Genomic DNA, 20,011 nt, shown 5'->3' on the forward strand with positions numbered 1-20,011 from the left:
TCATAGTGATGCTTCCTAAGGCCCACTTGACTTAGAACTCCAAGATGTCTGATTCTACATGAGTAATCACACCATCGTGGTTATCTGGGTCATGAAGATCTTTTTTTGTATAGTTCTACTGTGTATTCTTGCCACCTCTTCTTATCCTCTGCTTCTGTTAGGTCCATACCACTTCTGTCCTTTATAAAAGGTGCCCATCTTTGCATGAAATGTTCCTTTGGTATCTCTAGTTCTCTTGAAGATACTTCTAGTCTTGCCCATTCTAATCTTTCCCTCTATTTCTTTGCATTGATCACTTAGGCAGACTTTCTTATCTCTCTCCTTGCTATTCTCTGGAACTCTGACTTCAAATGGATGCATCTTTCCTTTTCTCCTTTGCCTTTCACTTCTCTTCTTTTCTCAGCTATTTTAAGCTATTTGCAACTATGTACTATTCAGCTAATTTATTTTTGAGACTTGGGCATAACTATTGTTTTTTACAGATGTTACCATCTAGGAATAAAAACAAATTTTAAAATTCTCATTACATAGCGTAAAACCATTACATTTATTAACCATGCAAATACAACAAAGTATGTTTCTATTATACTATTCTACTAAGATGTAAGACCATTTCCCCATAGTACTCTAAAAAGCTTACTTTTCAGTCAAGGCACAGGTAAAATCTGTCTTTGTATCATATAATATGAATTTAATTCTTCAGTCATAGAATACTATATTAAACATTAGCTAAAGTCACTGAGTGTTGACCATCTGGTGATGTCCTAAATCATATCCTAAATCATATCTCTTATGATTATACAGTGAAAGTGAGAAATAGATTTAAGGGACTAGATCTGATAGAGTGCCTGATGAACTATGGAATGAGGTTCGCGACATTGTACAGGAGACAGGAATCAAGACCATCCCCATGGAAAAGAAATGCAAAAAAGCAAAATGGCTTTCTGGGGAGGCCTTACAAATAGCTGTGAAAACAAGAGAAGTGAAAAGCAAAGGAGAAAAGGAAAAGATATTAGCATCTGAATGCAGAGTTCCAAAGAGTAGCAAGAAGAGATAAAAAAGCCTTCTTCAGTGATCAATGCAAAGAAATGGAGGAAAACAACAGAATGGGAAAGACTAGAGATCTCTTCAAGAAAATTAGAGATACCAAGGGAACATTTCATGCAAAGATGAGCTCGATAAAGGACAGAAATGGTATGGACCTAATAGAAGCAGAAGATATTAAGAAGAGGTGGCAAGAATACACAGAAGAACTGTACAGAAAAGAGCTTCACGACCCAGATAATCATGATGATGTGATCACTAATCTAGAGCCAGACATCTTGGAATGTGAAGTCAAGTGGGCCTTAGAAAGCATCACTATGAACAAAGCTAGTGGAGGTGATGGAATTCCAGTTGAGCTGTTTCAAATCCTGAAAGATGCTGCTGTGAAAGTGCCGCACTCAATATGCCAGCACATTTGGAAAACTCAGCAGTGGCCACAGGACTGGAAAAGCTCAGTTTTCATTCCAATCCCAAAGAAAGGCAATGCCAAAGAATGCTCAAACTACTGCACAATTGCACTCATCTCACATGCTAGTAAAGTAATGCTCAAAATTCTCCAAGCCAGGCTTCAGCAATACGTGAACCATGAACTTCCTGATGTTCAAGCTGGTTTTAGAAAAGGCAGAGGAACCAGAGATGAATTTGCTAACATCCACTGGATCATCGAAAAAGCAAGAGAGTTCCAGAAAAACATCCTTTTCTGCTTTATTGACTATGCCAAAGCCTTTGATTATGTGGATCACAAGAAACTGTGGAAAATTCTGAAAGAGATGGGAATACCAGACCACCTGACTTTCCTCTTGAGAAATCTGTATGCAGGTCAGGAAGCAACAGTTAGAACTGGACATGGAACAACAGACTGGTTCCAAATAGGAAAAGGAGTCCGTCAAGGCTGTATATTGTTACCCTGCTTATTTAACTTCTGTGCAGAGTACATCATGAGAAACGCTGGAATGGAAGAATCACAAGCTGGAATCAAGATTGCTGGGAGAAATACCAATAACCTCAGATATGCAGATGACACCACCCTATGGCAGAAAGTGAAGAGGAACTAAAAAGCCTCTTGATGAAAGTGAAAGAGGAGAGTGGAAAAGTTGGCTTAAAGCTCAACATTCAAAAAACGAAGATCACGGCATCTGGTTCCATGACTTCATGAGAAATAGCTGGGGAAACAGTGTCAGACTTTTTTTTTGAGGCTCCAAAATCACTGCAGATGGTGATTGCAGCCATGAAATTAAAAGACCCTTACTCCTTGGAAGGAAAGTTATGACCAACCTAGATAGCATATTCAAAAGCAGAGATACTACTTTGTCAACAAAGGTCCATCTAGTCAAGGCTATGGTTTTTCCAGTAGTCAGTCATGTATGGATGTGAGAGTTGGACTGAAGAAAGCTGAGCGCCGAAGAATCGATGGTTTTGAACTGTGGTGTTGGAGAAGACTCTTGAGAGTCCCTTGGACTGCAAGGAGATCCAATCTCCATTCTAAAGGAGATCAGTCCTGGGTGTTCTGTGGAAGGAATGATGCTAAAACTGGGCCTACCTCATGTGAAGAGTTGACTCACTGGAAAAGACTCTAATGCTGGGAGGGATTGGGGGCAGGAGAAGGGGACGACAGAGGATCAGATGGCTGGATGGCATCACGGACTTGATGCACATGAATTTGAGTGAATTCCGGGAGATGGTGATGGACAGGGAGGCCTGGCGTGCTGTGATTCATGGGGTCACAAAGAGTCAGACACGACTCAGTGACTGAACTGAACTGATCTGAAGTAAGCAGAGAGGAGAAAGAGCATTAGGAATACATTAGGAAGAGCAGACAGCTCAGCAATAAGAATGGAAAAACTCACAAGGGAATCTAATCTCCCTAGTTGTATTTAAAACAGGACAAGAAAATATCTTATAGCAAAGACACTGTTGCATTTTCTCCTTATTCTTTGCTTTCTACCCAAAGCTGAAAAGACTACTCTAATTGTGTGATAGTCTTGGTTACTACTATTCTAACTATTAGCATCAATTTTTCCAACTAGATTAGTTGGGTAGTATCAATGTATACTCACAAATAAATAGAACCTCTCTGGTACAACAGGTCCTCAAGCCTTTATATGAAACCTTTATAACCAAATGTGATTTAAATTTTCAACTTTTCCAGGTTTTACAAAGTATCGATATCATGTGCATATGCCACATTTTACAACATGCCCAGCAGAGTCTGCAGAAGTTTCCAGTAATTAAACCTATCAGTATTTCTTCAGCAAAACGTATGAATATTCACACTTAGGTAAAAACTATAAATATCTTTATAGTTTTCAAATTTATTTTGCCACCAAATGATTATGCTGCAAGCTAACAAAACAGTTTTAATTTGAAAATTTCATAAGAGAATGTAAACCTATAATAATTAACATTTGACTAGCATTTTCACATCTTTCATTGCATTAAATCATTATAACACCTTAGGAACTGAGGCTTAACAGACTTAAGTGAACATCACACATATTTAATTAGAGCCTAAAAAGCAGGTCTCTCTTCCATCACTTTAGAAACGCATAACAAAATCCACTGACTAAAATAAAAACCCGTCATTCACATTGACATAAACAAATGAACAAAACAAATAAAAGAAAGTTATTCCTTATGGTAGAATGACAATTAAACGTAGAAAAAATACTAGGTTTAGGAAAATATCACTAATTCTCAAGAATCATCAATGAATGATAAAACTAGTCTGTTGAGAAAAAGTCCAGTCACAAAGTCCCCAATATCTCTTCACAAGTTGCTTTTTAATTACAAATGGGAAAATACTAACTTTCTCTGGCAGGTTATCGCCTTAACAAGTGATAAAAGTTAACATTCACAGTAAGGAGGAAAACTGACATCATATACCCCCAATAGGATGGGCTGGAATGGCAGAACCCAAATTATTTCTATAGAGTTTCTGCTAAAAATCCATAACCCAACTTTAATTATGAAAAAACACCAGCTAAATTCAAACTGAGGGATATTCTGCAAAATCACCTGTATTCTTCAAAACTGTCAAGGTCATAAAAGACAAAGACTAAGGAACTGTCACAGATTATAGAGTGTAAACAGACATTAACAACTAAATGTAATGCATGATCTTGGATTTGCCTCCTGGACCAGAAAAAATTTTTCTCTGGTTAAATGGACATTATTAAAACAATTAATGATATTTGAAGGTCTCAGTATTAGAAAGTCGTATTGTACCAATTTGATCTCTGATTCCTCTGCCTTTTCTAAATTCAGCTTGAACATCTGGAAGTTCATGGTTCACATACTATAGAAACCTGGACTCGAAAATTTTAAGCATTACTTTGCCCTTGTGAGAGATGAGTGCAATTGTGCAGCAGTCTGAACATTCTTTGGCATTGCCTTTCTTTGGGATTGGAATGAAAACTGATTGTGTGGATCACAACAAACTGTGGGAAATTCTTAAAGAGATGGGAATACCAGATCACCTGACCTGCCTCCTGAGAAATCTGTATGCAGGTCAAGAAGCAACAGTTAGAACTGGACACAGAACAACAGACTGGTTCCAAATAGGAAAAGAAGAACATCAACGCTGTATACTGTCACCCTGCTTATTTAACTTATATGCAGAGTACTCATGCGAAATGCCAGGCTGGATGAAGCACAAGCTGGAAGATTGCTGGGAGAAATATCAAGAACTTCAGATACGCAGATGACACCACCCTTATGGCAGAAAGCAAAGAACTAAAGAGCCTCTGATGAAAGCGAAAGAGACTGAAGAATTTGGCTTAAAACTCAACATTCAGAAAACTAAGATTGTTGTATCCAGTCCCATCACTTCATCATGGCAAATAGATGGGGAAACAATGGAAATAGTGACAGACTTTATTTTGGGAGGGCTTCAAAATCACTGCATATGGTGACCACAGCCATGAAATTAAAAGACGCTTGCTCTCTGGAAGAAAAGCTATGACCAACCTAGACAGCATATTAAAAAGGAGAGACATTACTTTGCCAACAAAAGTGTGTCTAGTCAAATCTGTGGTTTTTTTCAGTAGTCATGTGTGGATGTAAGAGCTGGACTATAAAGAAAGCTGAGAGCCAAAGAATTGACTCTTTTTAACTGTGGTGCTGGAGAAGGTTCTTGAGAATCCCTTGGACTGCAAGGATAGCTAACCAGTCCATCCTAAAGGAGATCAGTCCCAAATGTTCATTGAAGGACTGTTCAATGATGCTGAAGCTGAAACTCCAATACTTTGGCCACCTCATGCGAAGAGTTGACTCGTTGGAAAAGACGCTGATACTGGGAAAGATTGAAGGCAGGAGGAGAAGGGGACGACAGAGGACACAATGGTAGGATGGCATCACCAACTCAATGGACGTGAGTTTAAGCAAGCTCCAAGAGTTGATGATGGACAGGGAAGCCTGGCATGCTGCAGTCCATGGGGTCGCAGAGAGTTGGACATGGCTGAGCGACTGAACTGAACTGATTGTACCAATGTTAACTTCCTGAATTGGATAAACTGTATTGTCCTTATATAAGAAAATGTCTTCATTTTTTAGGAAATACCTTGACATATTTCGGGGTATATGAGCATCATGTCTACAGTTATTCTCAAGTGTTTCAGAAAGAATATGAACAGAGAAAAGAATAAAGCAAATGTAGTAAAATTGGGGAAGCAAGGAATTCCTCCCCATACATACAGGAATTCTTTGTATTATTCCTGCAAGTTTTTATGTCACAAAATAAAAAGCTTAAAAAAAAATGTTACTGTCAACAACATCATTAATAGCTAGACCTAAAAGAGCAGTCCCTCCACCAGTGCAGTGAGACTCATTAGTCCAGAAACAAACACTCTATGTCAGGTGAGTAATCAAGGAATCAGTGCATAGTAAGGCTCAAGAATAAAGGCATACTGGAGGGTATTACTGTTACAGAGCAGGATACATATGGCTAGTTTTAAGCAACATTTCAAACTACAGTAGTTAATAGATTATGAGACAATAAAAAGGACTGGCTTGGTGGCAACTGAAAATGCAATAAAGCTTTCACTGGACAGAGAAGTTTAGATGGACAAACAGCAAGCTGCAAAAGAGTTCAAAATAGCAAGGATATGGCAAATGATTGATTATACCTGAAATGCATTTTGCTTAGAACTTGGAAGGAGTCTGGCATCTTCTAATGAACTCTGTAGCTCTCTTCATCTAGGTATTGCGCATACAGTGAGCATGGGGTAGAATACTGTCTTCAAATCTGAAGTCAAGTCAAAAGTCAAACATATAAACTGTGGCAGCATCTCACCACTAGTAATTACTGAACCAAACAGACAGGCATCAGGCCAAGTTTCTAAATGGAGCTTCTGTGCCCTCCTGAAGTAAGATGCAAACAAAGTACTACTCTTCTGGAATACAGGGAAGACAGATGGCAAATAAGACTAACAACTCTGAGATTTATATATTATTTTCAGGATCTAAAATATTACTTCACACCTTAAAAAAGAAAGAAAATCCTCATATATGCTGCAACATGGAAAAATCTTGAGGATATTATGCTAAGTGAAATAAACCAGTCACAAAAAGACAGTGTATGATTTCACTTGTATAAACTACTGGGAGTTGTCAAAACCACAGAGACAGAAAGTAAAATGGTGGTTGCCTAGGACTAGGGAGAGGGGAGTTACCATTTAATGAGAATAGAGTGCAGATTCAGTTGGTTTCAGTTTCACCAGAAGAAAACAGTTATGGAAATGGATGGTGGTGATGGCTGTACAATATTCTGAATATATTTAATACACCTGAACTGTACACTTCAAAATGCTTAAGATGGTAAATTTTATAAGTATTTTACCACAGTAAAAATAATTGGTTAGATAATATTATGTCAATTATAACAATCAAAAATGCAATAAATGAATGGATTGGGGGGAAACTGCTTAACACTTTCTGAAGACTATTTTAAAAATGATAATTAATTGATGTGTTCACTTTATGAAAATTCACTAAGCTGTATATTTAGGATCTGTGTGCTTTTTCCCATTTATGTTATACATCAATAAGCATACTTAATAAATAGTTTACTTACAAAAGAAAAGCAACAATTACTAAATGGTTCCCAATACAGTTGCTACTTCAATCAAATTTCTTTCCCTTCAACCCCTTGTTCAGTGTGGCCATCTTAGATGTTTGGGAAAAGTGGTTGTGGGGAAAGGTTGTTTTAAATGAAAATCAATAAATGAAAGAGGTAATTTAATTTATGATCTAAGGACTTACTTAAAATGTTAAGGGCTTTTATTTTTAACTTTATTAAGTACTACAGAAGTCAAGACATAGCTATTATTACTTTTTAAGATAGGTGAATAAAGCACTGGAGTCATGTACATGAGTTCTAATGACACCTGTGATACTAATCAGCTGTGTGGTGTAGCCACTTCACCTCTCTGGATCTGTTTGGGTTTTTGTTTTTGGTTTTTTTTTTTTTTTTCATTTTTTAAACTGATGGAATTCAAATCATCTTTGATAGGATTCTTAGAAAAAGAATTTCACAGTTCAAGGATCTTAACATAGACTTGTTTAAACCTACGCTTGAGACTTTATCGCTTATCTTCTATTCTTTGATGTCAGGCCAAGACAGGAGAGTTTTCCTGTGCCTCTCTCCACCCAACAAAATAAACTGAGAATTCCCTAGTGGCCCAGTGGTGAGGATTCCGAGCTTTACTGAAGAGGGTCCAGATTCAATCCCTGGTCAGGGAACTGGGATCCAACAAGCCTCAAGGCACAGTCAAAAACCTGAAGAAAGAATTTGTTTTGAACCTATATAATGTGATTTTTACTTCAAAATATCTGTGTTTATGTATTTGTGTGTGTGGCTTTTTTTTCTCGTGAACAACCATTTCAAATCTAAAGGACAGAAATTATCTCAGAGACCAATTTGTAGTTCAATCGCAAAGTCATGTCCAACTTTTTGCAACCCAATGGACTGCAGCAAATCAGGCTCCTCTGGCCCTCCACTATCTCCCAGAGTTTGTTCAAATTCATGTCCCTTGAGTCAACGGTGCTATCTAACCATGTCAATCTCTGGCACCCCCTTCTCCTTTTGCCTTCACTCTTTCCCAGCATCAGGATCTTTTCCAGTGAGTCCAGCTCTAGGCATCAGGCAGCCCAAATATTAGAGTTTCAGCAACAATCCTTCCAATGAATATTCAGGATTGGTTACCTTTAAAACTGACTGCTTTCATTTCCGTGCAGTCCAAGGGACTCTCAAGAGTCTTCTCCAACACCACAGTTCGAAAGCATCGATTCTTTGGCACTCAGCTTTCTTTATGATCCAACTCTCACATCCATATATGACTACTGGAAAAACCATAGCTTTGAATAGACAGACCTTGATTGGAAAAATTATGTTTCTACTTTTTAATATGCTGTCTAGGTTTGTCATAGCTTTCTTTCCAAGGAGTGTCTCTTAATTTCATGCTTGCAATCACCATCCACAGTGATTTTGGAGACCAAGAAAAAAACCTGACACAGTTTCCACTCTTTCCCCAAATATCTGTCATGAAGTAATGGGACCAGATGCCATGATTTTAGTTTTTTGAATGGTGATTTTTAAAGTCAGCTTCTTCACTCTCCTCTCTTAACCTCATCAAAAAGCTGTTCAGTTCCTCCTTACTCTCTGCCATCAGGATGGTATCATCTGCCTATCTGACGTTTTTAATATTTCTCCTGGCAATCCTGATTCTAGCCTGTGATTCATCCAGCCTGGCATTCCATATGATGTACTCTGCATATAAGTAAATAAGCTGGGTGAAAATATACAGCCTTGACGTGCTCTTTTCCCAATTTTGAACCAGTCCATTGTTCTATGTGCAGTTCTAACTGTTGCTTCATCCCCTTCTCCTCTTGCCTTCAATCTTTCCCAGCATCAGGGTCTTTTTCAATGATTTAGCTCTTCTCATCAGGTAGCCAAAGTATTAGAGCTTCAGTTCAGTTCTTCCAATGAATATTCAGTTTTAAGTGATGACTATTTCTTTCAATATTAACTTCCTTGGTAAAGATAAATTTTAAATACCTAATAGATCACTCCTGATAAAGATTTACTTTCAATCACTTTAACTGTCTTCTCCATCTTAGTTGTAAATATTATGTATTAGGACTTTCCTGGTTAAGAATGCCCCTTTCAAAGCAGGGGATGCAGGTTCAATCCCTGTTCAGGGAACTAAGACCCCACATGCCATAGGGCAACTAAGCCTCTAAGCCACAACTACTGAGCACATATGCTCTGGAACCTGCAGACAGCAACAAAGACTTAGCACAGCCAAATAAATAAGCAAAATATTATGTATGAAGGTTATGAATAAGAATATACTTTTATAGAGGATTTAAATTAAATCCCACCTTTAACATAAATACTATTTTTGTAGTAGAACTAGGTTCAAAAGAGAAAAACTCAATCTTGAGAAAGAGTCATACTCCCTGACTTCAGATTATACTACAAAGCTACAATAATGAAAGCAGTATGGTACTGGCACAAAAACAGATACAGAGATCAATGAAACAGGATAGACAGCCCATAAATAAACTTATGCACTTATGGCCAATTAATCTATGATGAAGGAGGTAAAAATATACAACAGAAAAAAGTTTCTTCAATAGGAGGTGCTGGAAAAACTGGACAGCTATATGAAGAAGAATGAAATTAGAACAGTCTCTAATACCATATACAAAAATAAACTCAAAATGGACGAAAGATCCAAATGATACATGCTTCAGTTCAGTTCAGTTCTCTGTGATAATGAGGAGAAAGAATATCAACAACAACAAAAAACAACAACAAAAATCTCAAAGTGAAATACGGACTATGTACCTATGTGAGCAAAGAAAGACTACATGTGCTTTAAATGAGAATACAAATGAGATATGACCCAAGTCTTCAAACATTGCAATAATAAACTTTTTAAGAACAGGACAAACAGGAAAGTCCTGATCTACAAAGGGCCATGGGACTAGCAATTATTCTTCTAGTCTGTATTTTCTACATCATAAAGGAGTCCAGGAAGATGGACTCTACCCCTATTCTTTGAATCATTACTTGAGGCAAAATACTTTCCATGTTTACATTTTTCCAATAAATGAAAAATACAGATAATACTAATACATATTTGTAGTGCTTCCTGAAAATTTTAAACAACATAGATCTCTAAAATAAATGTTTGAGGGAAATAGGTTTTTAAAACTAATTCAAGGGACTTCCCTGGTGGTCCAGTGGCTAAGACTCTGAGCTCCCAGTGCAGGGGGCCCAGGTTCGATCCCTGGTCAGGGAGCTAGATCCCACATGCTACAATTAAGACCCAGAGCAGCCAAATAAATAATACAATTAAAAAAAAAAAAAAAAAAACTAATTCAACTGTACATTCCAAATCCAAGAAATGGTTCCTGCTATTTAGAAAACAGTATACAACAGAAGCAAGATGTGTAATGATACCAAAATGTAACCTGACAGTACCAGGGAGAAAAATGCAACCTGCCATCTCCCCTGTCCATCTGGACTACTACAACTGCCTAACCAGGATTCTCCTCTCTAATCTTTCTCCACATACAAGCCAAAGTCATCACTGAAAAATAAAAATTAGATCATGAATTGAACTGCTTAAACTCTTTCAATAGCATTTCTCATTTTTATAGACTAAAATTCAAACTCTTCATCTTCCACCATGGCCTAAAAGGCCCCACATGATTTAGCTCCTGGCTGCCTATCTAACCCCCTTGTCATTGATCTCTCTCCCTAGTTACTATACTCTAGGCCACATCAGTTTCCTTTTTGGTTGTAAAATACCAAGCTCTTTCCCACCTTCCAGCCTTTGGACTTTCTGATCTTCTTCCGGCAATTATTCACAAATTTGACTCATTTTAATTCTTCAGAAGTTACCTTGTATGGACGGCTTCATTAACCACCTTAACCCTTTAAATATAGCCCTGTTGACATTTACCATAATCTCTGTCTTGGGCATTTATGTATTTACTACTTACTTATGATCTATCTTCTGGACAAGTAAGTGCCATTAGAGGCAGAAATCTAGATGCCTTGTTCATGGTCTCTTAACCTAACCTAATCTTCATAAATACAACAGGTAAAAACTAGATTACAGAATGTAAGGTCTCCTACATATTTTGCTCAATATCTCCTTTCAATACTTTTAAATGGTGCTCAAAGGCCAGAAGATATAGGAAAACCATAAGAATATTCAAAACTCAGCAGGTGAGTCTTTGATCTTGGTTCATTTCAGGAGTGTTTCCAACGTGCCTTCTCCTTAAGCCTATGATGTCTTCAAACCTATTTTAACAGTTTCCCTATAGAAAAGCACTAGGCTGAGTTGCCTCCCTGGATAGCTAAATGGCCTCCTTGGCAACACTGGGTACATTACAGCATATAATTTGCTTTACATACAGCCCTTTTATTTTAGCACCAGTTTTATCTTTTCACATGTAATTAGAAAAGAGCTAAATGAAACATTTCCCCAAAAATAATGAAAAGAAAAATCTCTAAAGATGTAATATGAAGAATTTTGAATTTAAATTATCAGTGCTTTTCTCTACAGAAATGTCATCATAAAACACTGAAACCAGAAAATCATTTTCTCTTACTACTGTTACCTGCTTACATGAAATTATAGATCAAAAGTTCTCAGGTTTACCGGAAGGGTAGGATGGGGAGGGAGGCAGGAGGGATGTTTAAGTGGGAGGGGACATGGGTAAACCTATGGCTGATTCATGTTCATATTTGGTAGAAACCAACACAATACTGTAAAGCAATTACTCTTCAATTAAAAATTTAAAAATTACTTTTAAAAAGTTCTTAGGTTTCCTATTTGCAAAAAAAAAAAAAGTTCTTAGGTTTAGTGAAACAGTATTTTTTAGGGGAAATGTTACTCACTAGAAAGATTTAAAATATCAATAAAACTTTCTTGCTTAAGAAAACTATAAGGCACTCCAATCAAAGAGATATACTGTGGTTCTATCTGTTTAAAAAAAAAATCAAATGTACAGTATCTCCGATGAATTATTTAATATTTATCATATAATACATTACCAAATGATTAAAATGGGGCTTCTCTTCCTATATTGGTTTATGACACCCTCTGCTTTCTTTTGCTACTTGCTTTTCATTTTAAGTGCTTCCTCTTACCTGATTTAAATTCTGTCATCAAAGCAAATGTTGCTAGATACCTCAAAAACTCCAACTATCAAGAATAAAAGTAGTAGGGGGAATGTACATGAGAAATGCAATCCTAAACAGTATCAGTGAGCTCTTCCATATGTCTGTCTCTCTCTTCTGGATTGCTACTTTTATTGTTACCTCCTTAACTATCTATACTCCTCTTACAACCCTTTCCCCACAGGGATGGTAAGCCATTAGCCAGATTTCAAGACTCTAGAGCTCAGTATAGCATGTGGGCCAATGGTGAACAAGACAGAATATAACACATCAAATAACCTCAGCCTTCATCACACTTCACCACCAGGGGCTTAGGAGGATGACCATCAATCGAATATAAAACTCAGTGGCCACAGGAAAGACAAAAGACTACTCAGCTGAACTTTCCCCTCCTCCTCTTTTTTGTACAGTCTAGCCCACTTGACTAGGCCTCTGAGCCTCTGTCCCTGCTCCTTACGGTTGTCTCACACCTATGTTTACCACACATTTGGTTACTGAGAGATGCTACCCTCAATAAAATTCTTTTTATTCAAGTATTACATTATTAATGTCACATTTTTGGGAGGAGGTAAATCTTACACAACAGGTTCCTTTAACAATAATGAAATATTCATAAGCTGCAGAAATTCACTGCTTCTCCAACACAATTCTCAAGATAATTACTGAGGATATGACTCAGTTGAATCTCACAGGACTCTTCTCTCCAAACACCTTAACTAGATGCAATCTTCTAAACAACAAATTCTATAATTAGTGACCTAAATAAATACAACGGGCTGAGAAGATTTCAGCCATCAGTTCACCTAAGTGACAAGATGATAAATACAAACACAGTAATTTTAGTACTCGTGACTGCATTAACTTCCTTCTGATAGTCATTCATTTAATTGTTCAGAATTATCTTTTCAAATACAATTCTTTACTCTCAAACTTTCCAATATCATGGCTACTGTTTAAAAATATCTGAATTCACAAACCTAGAGGAGCTTACGCAACGAATGGTATGCTGCTTTGGAGCCTATACTAATTCAGAGATAAAAACCAAGACCAAGCTGGGGAAGTTTGGTTGGAGAAAGACAGACAGTTTCCTCTTACTTAAGAGGAAATTAAGTAAATTACTTTTTCTCCCTTCCCTCAGACTCCCCCCTCCCTTCCCTCAGACTCCCCTGTCCCCTCACATTTTTGTACCGCTATTCTTTTCTACATTTGTACCACTCCTATGAAATATGACCACTGGAATGGAAAACTAGAATGACAAAAGCATTACACTTAGTGTAATGTATTTCCACACAATGTATCTGGTACTGCAAGAAGAATAGGTTCTAACTCAAACTCATTCAGAATACATTAAATGAATATACATGCTGAGGCATTTTAAGCCATTGATGTCGGTCATAAATTTACTTATTCGATGCTCCCTCAACTTTTAAGTTAGAAACCCAAACAACTAGAGTTCTTAGAAACTTTTAAATTAAAGTAATAGGTAAGGTGCTAAATGAGAGCTAAAATGTCTGGGTGCCGATGCTGAGGCATTGTAAGCAACTGGTATTAGTCACCTATTTATCAGGACAAGCAAAAAAATCTACTACAAGTTAGCAGAAGTACATTTTATATATTCCAAATAACCTGCCCCTTAATGATGCTCTTCACAACCCAAACAAAACACTTTCTCTACTTGGAATTCACTGAATAAAAGACAATTTGGCTATATAAGAAGCAGTAGAGTGCAGCAGTTAAGAGTATGAGCTGTCCATGTCTATATTCTCCCTATCACTTGTTAACTATATTGCTTTGGGCAAGTTTCTTAATTTTTCTGTGCCTAAAACTGCTTATCTGTAAATGAGGATAATACATAATATCTACCACGTTATTAAGTTAATAAATGTACAACACAAAGAACAGTTCCAGGTGGATTAAATTATCTAAACATTAAAAAGAAAACAACTACAGACTCACCTACTATAAGATAAAATTTTTGGTAATTGTGGATATATTAAAGGCTTTTCTAAGATAACACAAACCCAGAACTCAAAAAGCAAAAATAAACAGTTCTAATTGCATAAAATCATTTCCTAATATTAATATCACCCTAAAACTAGTAAGAAAAAGAAATAAATCATCAGAAAAATTAATCTGATGCCTGAACACATAATTCAAGAGAAACATAATTGTCCAGTAAGCATACAAAAAGAAACTTGGCTTAAGCAGCCTAAATGTCCATCAAGAGAAGAATGGATAAAGAAGGTGTGGTACATACATACAACAGAATATTGCTCAGCCATAAAAAAGAACAAAATAATGCCATGTTACAGCAACATGGATGGAGATTGTCACACTGAGTATAGTCAGACACAGAAATATATGATATTGTTTATATGTGGAGTCTAAAAAAAACAGGAGGTACAAATAAACTTCTTTATAAAACAGATGTAGAGTCATGAGTGCAGAAAACAAACTTATGGTTACCAGGGGATAAGGGGAGGAGATAAATTGGAAGATTGGGACTGATGTATACATACTACTACATACAAAATAGATAACTAATAAGACCCTGCATTATGGCACAGAGAACTCTACTCAATACTCTGTAATGGCCTATACCCTGTAATTTCCTATATGGAAAAAAACTCTGTAATTTCCAATATGGAAAAAGAATCTTAAAGAAAAAAGACTGGATATATGTATTCACTTTGCTGTTCACTTGAAACTAACACAACATTGTAAATTTACCATACTCCAATAAAAATTTTCAAACAAATATAAAGCTTGGCTTCACTAACAATGAAAACACTGCAAACAAATACAATGCTATGGCTCTGGCCAAAAAAATTATTTAAAAACTCACATTATAAAATATTTGGAAAATGTATAAGAATGTATATTTGATATGCCATTGGTAGAAATGAAAACTGCTACCATCTTTTGACAGGAAATTTCAAAGTTGGTATCAAAATTTTTAAATGTGCAAGCTTTGAACAAATGATTTTACTTCTAGAACTATCCTGTATGATAATCACAAAATCTGTGTTATACAGTACATAATGATTCTACCTTTGTTTAAAAAATAAAATCTCATTATATCCATATATTTATTTATGGTACATACAAAAAAACTATGAAATACACCAAACTAGTAACACTGGTTGTATTTAGGGAATGGGATTAGAGAAAAAGTAAAGAGGGAATAGATCTTTTTATTTTCTATACTTTATTACCTATAGAAATGTTTAATGATTTTTTTGTTACAACTTTAGAATTCTAAAAAACAAAGATTCTTTTAAAGAAATAAAATCAAAGTCCAGAAGCAAAAACAAGTATTAAAATACAAAGCAAAGTCAATACAAGTATATCTTACTACTTCCTACAATCACTATCAGTTCAATTCAGTTAGTCGCTCAGTCGTGTCCGACTCTTTGCGACCCTGTGAATCGCAGCACGCCAGGCTTCCCTGTCCATCACCAACTCCCGGAGTTCACTCAGACTCACGTCCATCAAGTCAGCGATGCCATCCAGCCATCTCATCCCCTGTCGTCCCCTTCTCCTCCTGCCCCCAATCCCTCCCAGCATCAGAGTCTTTTCCAATAAGTCAACTCTTCACGTGAGGTGGCCAAAGTACTGGAGCTTCAGCTTTAGCATCATTCCTTCCAAAGAACACCCAGGGCTGATCTCCTTCAGAATGGACTGGTTGGATCTCCTTGCAGTCCAAGGGACTCTCAAGAGTCTTCTCCAATACCACAGTTCAAAAGCATCAATTCTTCGGTGCTCAGCTTTTTTCACAGTCCAACTCTCACATCCATACATGATACTATTACCCAAATTCCTTTTGTAGACACTTGAAAAGATCACATTTCCTAGAGGCTGGGAGACCATGAGGCTAAATAGTTAGACGAAAGTAGTATAAGTAGAAGTGGTGTGAATCTCTTCTAGGCAGAACACTTAAATGCCAAGAAAAACCTTATACTTTACCTCTGGGAACCAGCAACTTTCAAGATGGTGGCCCTCCACCAACCCAGATCCCTGAATGATGAGCAGAATACCCCTGCCGGTCTTCAATGGATAGGTAGCATGAGCAAGAAATAACCATTGCTGTTTTATAATAATCTAAATTATCCTACTGACACAATTCCATAACTAGAATTTAATCTTTTTCAGTTACTGAATTTAACCTATTTTCATTAACAGGATGATGTAAAGTATAAAACTTATTAGCTGCTTAGTGTACAAATCTAAATTGACTTACTACAAATTTAAGAGTACTGCCTTGTTCCTAATAGGTCTTAGCAAAAACCAGTAAAACTGAATTTCTCATAAACCTAATGGACAAAATAATAATTCCTGGAGGAGTGCTGGATAATTGGAAAAAGTTGGTGCTAAAGTGAAAATGAAAATCAGTCAGTCATATCCAACTCTTTATGACCCTATGGACAGTAGCCCACCAGACTCCTCTGTCCATGGAATTCTCCAGGAAAGAACACTGGAGTGGGTTGCCATTCCCTTCCCTAGGGGATCTTCCTGACCCAGGAACTGAACCTAGTTCTCCCACACTACAGGCAGATTCTTTACTGTCTGAGCCACCAGGAGAGGTAAAGACTAAAGTGAATTCATAGTTTAACATTCTTGATAAAATTTCATCAAGCTAACACACTGGTTTAGCCAAAGAAACAAATAATTAAATATCCCAGAAAATTATCTCCCACCAAAAACTGTTTCAATAAGTAAAATAATAAATTCATATATTGACATCATTTGTTTTTAATCTTGCCTTTCTTGTCACCATAATATGGCCCTTTGTGTGGTAACTGGATATAAAAAGTTACTCTTCACACTAGACTGGCCCCTAGGAGTTCTAATCACTAACAACAGATGGAAACACTGAAAATTTATCCTCAACCAAATATTTTATCATCATTCTTCTGATCTAACTGATTTTCCTTTCCAAAACTTAAAAACTTTGACTCTTCAATGAAAATTTTTATTATCTACCAATACCTAAATGCTATACAACCAAAACCTAAAATATCTGCTGTCATATAATAAAAATATAACTAAGAAACAGTTTAGTCAAGGCAATTATTTCTGAATTATTAAAATGCCAATAAGATTTTCAGATGCTTAAAATATTCCAAGTATTTTATACCTTCAGGCTAACACTGTATCTATTATATTAATGCTGTGCTTTGGAGGTATAAAGGACTGTATTTACTCATCTATTAAATCAGGAAAATAATAGTAGTGATGAGTCTAGTTTGAGACTGATGAGATAACACAGTAAATATGTAAGACATTTAATGGATATATTAAAGGCTTAAGAAAGATTCATGTGGGGAAAAAAAAAAAAAGACCTCACCTGGCAGCCCACTAGTCCTTCCATTTAGTCGAAACATCCAATTCCATCTAAAACTATTATAGCCAATGCCTCTATCACAGTTTTATCATGTTCCATAATTCCCTTTTTTTTTGGTTTCACCAGGCCTTTGATGCTGCAAGCTGGCTTTTTCTAATTGTAGTGAGCAAGAGCGGCTCTCTAGTTAGTGCACAGGCTTTCTCACTGTGGTGGCTTCTCTTGTTGCAGAGCATGTAGGCTCAGTACTTGTGGCACGCAGGCTTAGTTCCCTGGCATGTAGAATCTTTCCGGAGCAAGGATCGAACCTGTGTGGCCTGCATTGGCAGGCAGATTCTTAACCAGTGTACCACCAGGGAAGTCCGAATGTTTCATAATTCTTCCATCAAGTCCACAGTCAACACATTTCAGGTAAGAAAGATTATACAAATTTTGCATTATAGCTTGATAATCCATGCAGTGCACCTTCAGTGTTTCTTAATATGGTCAAGGCAAGGTTAATGAACAGTGTCGGACGCCAGGACTCTAGGTATGTACATAAACTTTTATGTATCTCTTTTGGTAATAATTGCCCTTATATCTTATCCTATGTAATTTGACATATCATATATAAGACTCTTAAAGTCACATCATACCATAGTAGAAAAATGTACTTTATATCTACCAGTTCCTCACATAGAATTTCTTTAAAAAGAATTTATTGGGATTTCCTTGATGGCCCAGTGGTTAAGACTCCATGCTCCCAATGCAGAAGGCATGGGTTTGATCCCAGTATGGGAATTCCACATGCCGAACTGTGTGGCCAAAAATGAAAAAGAAAAATAGAATTTATTGAGTAGATTGCATAATATTTCAAAGAAACAGGATATTGGGCCCCTAATTTAAAGATGAAAGGACTGCCTTTTGTATAAATAAAATATACTATACTTTCAATACACCCTGAGAAAAATATTCAACATATATGAAGAGTCAGTGAGAATATATTCAACAAGTTTTAGGAAAAAAGCAGGTTTCAAGGTACAATTTTATGTATTTGTGTTGTGTATACAGGGTACAGTGTGACTAAAATCTATGTATGGAAAAGGGCTTAAAAGTATTAAGATTCTTATATTCAAGTAAACATGATTATGAATTTAAAAATTGTCTTTCTTATTTATTGTACTTATATGAAATAAGCATGTACATTTTTCGTAAACTTATTTTTGAACAACTGTTGTTTTACAAAAAAACCGCAAATATACAGAGGTTTTTCTATATACCACTCGCCCAGCCCCCACTATTATCAATATCTTATATTAATATGGTATATTTGTTACAACTAAGAAACCAACAATGTTACATTACTATTAACCAAACTCCACATTTTATCAGGATTTCACTAGTTTCCCCTAATGTCCTTCTTCTCTTCCAGGATAGTTAGTAGCACATTATTTACATCAGTCATGTTTCTTTAGGCTCCTCTGGACCTAGAGAAACTTTCTCAAACCTTCTGATAACCTTGCCTCTGATAACCTTGGTAGTTTTAAGGAATACTAGTCAGGTATTTCGTAGACTGTCGCATATTTTAAGACTGATATTTTTCTCCTGGTTAGCTAAACTAGGACTGTGGGTTTTATGGAGGAAAACCAAAGAAGTAATGTGCCATTCTCTCATCTCACATCAGTATTATCAACACAACTAATCACTGATGATATTTATCTTGATTAACTGAGGTAGCATTTGCATATTTCTCCACTGTAAAGTTAATTTCCCCCTCTGCACAGTTTTGGTAATAAGAAAAATCTAAGTATTTAAATTTTTCCTAACTTGTAATTTCATATTAGTTAATGGGTAATGATCCAAAATTCAAAAAGTGCAAAAGACACCGAAAAGGACTTCCCTGGTGATACAGTGGATAAGAATCCACCTGCCATGCAGAAGACTTGAGTTCGATTCCTGCTGGGAAGATTCCACATGCAGCTGAGCAACTAAGCCCACGCATCACAACTACTGAAGCCTACTCAAGTTTCAGAGCCCATGCTCTCCAACAGGAGAAGCCACCTCAATGAGAAGCCCACTCACCACCACTAAGAGAAAGCCCATGTACAGCAACGAAGACCCAGCACAGGCATAAATAAATAAATAAATAATGTTTCTAAAAAATAAAAAAGAATGAAGTTGGACAACTTACACTTCCCAATTTTAAAACTTACCACAAATTTACAGTAATCAAAACAGTATTTTACTGGCATAAAGAGAGACATGCAGACCAACGCAAGGTGCTATAACAGCACATGGCAGAAGGTTTCTCTCTGGATTCTCTTCCATAAGGAGACTAATCCCAATTCATGAAGCCACAATGTTCATGACCTGATCACCTCCCAAAGGCCTCACCATTTAGTATTATCACCTTAGGGGTTGATTTTAACATATGAATTTGAAGGAGAACA

General features: G+C 36.5%; 1 protein-coding gene across 1 annotated transcript in view; it reads right to left on the reverse strand.

Moving 5' to 3' along the window:
* BMPR2 (bone morphogenetic protein receptor type 2) overlaps positions 1-20,011 on the reverse strand; it is a 150,055-nt gene that overhangs the window by 117,322 nt on the left and 12,722 nt on the right. The gene's annotated exons all lie outside the window — the stretch shown is intronic.

Source organism: Oryx dammah, unplaced genomic scaffold, assembly GCF_014754425.2.
Source record: "Oryx dammah isolate SB20612 unplaced genomic scaffold, SCBI_Odam_1.1 HiC_scaffold_27, whole genome shotgun sequence".
Classification (NCBI taxonomy): domain Eukaryota; kingdom Metazoa; phylum Chordata; class Mammalia; order Artiodactyla; family Bovidae; genus Oryx; species Oryx dammah.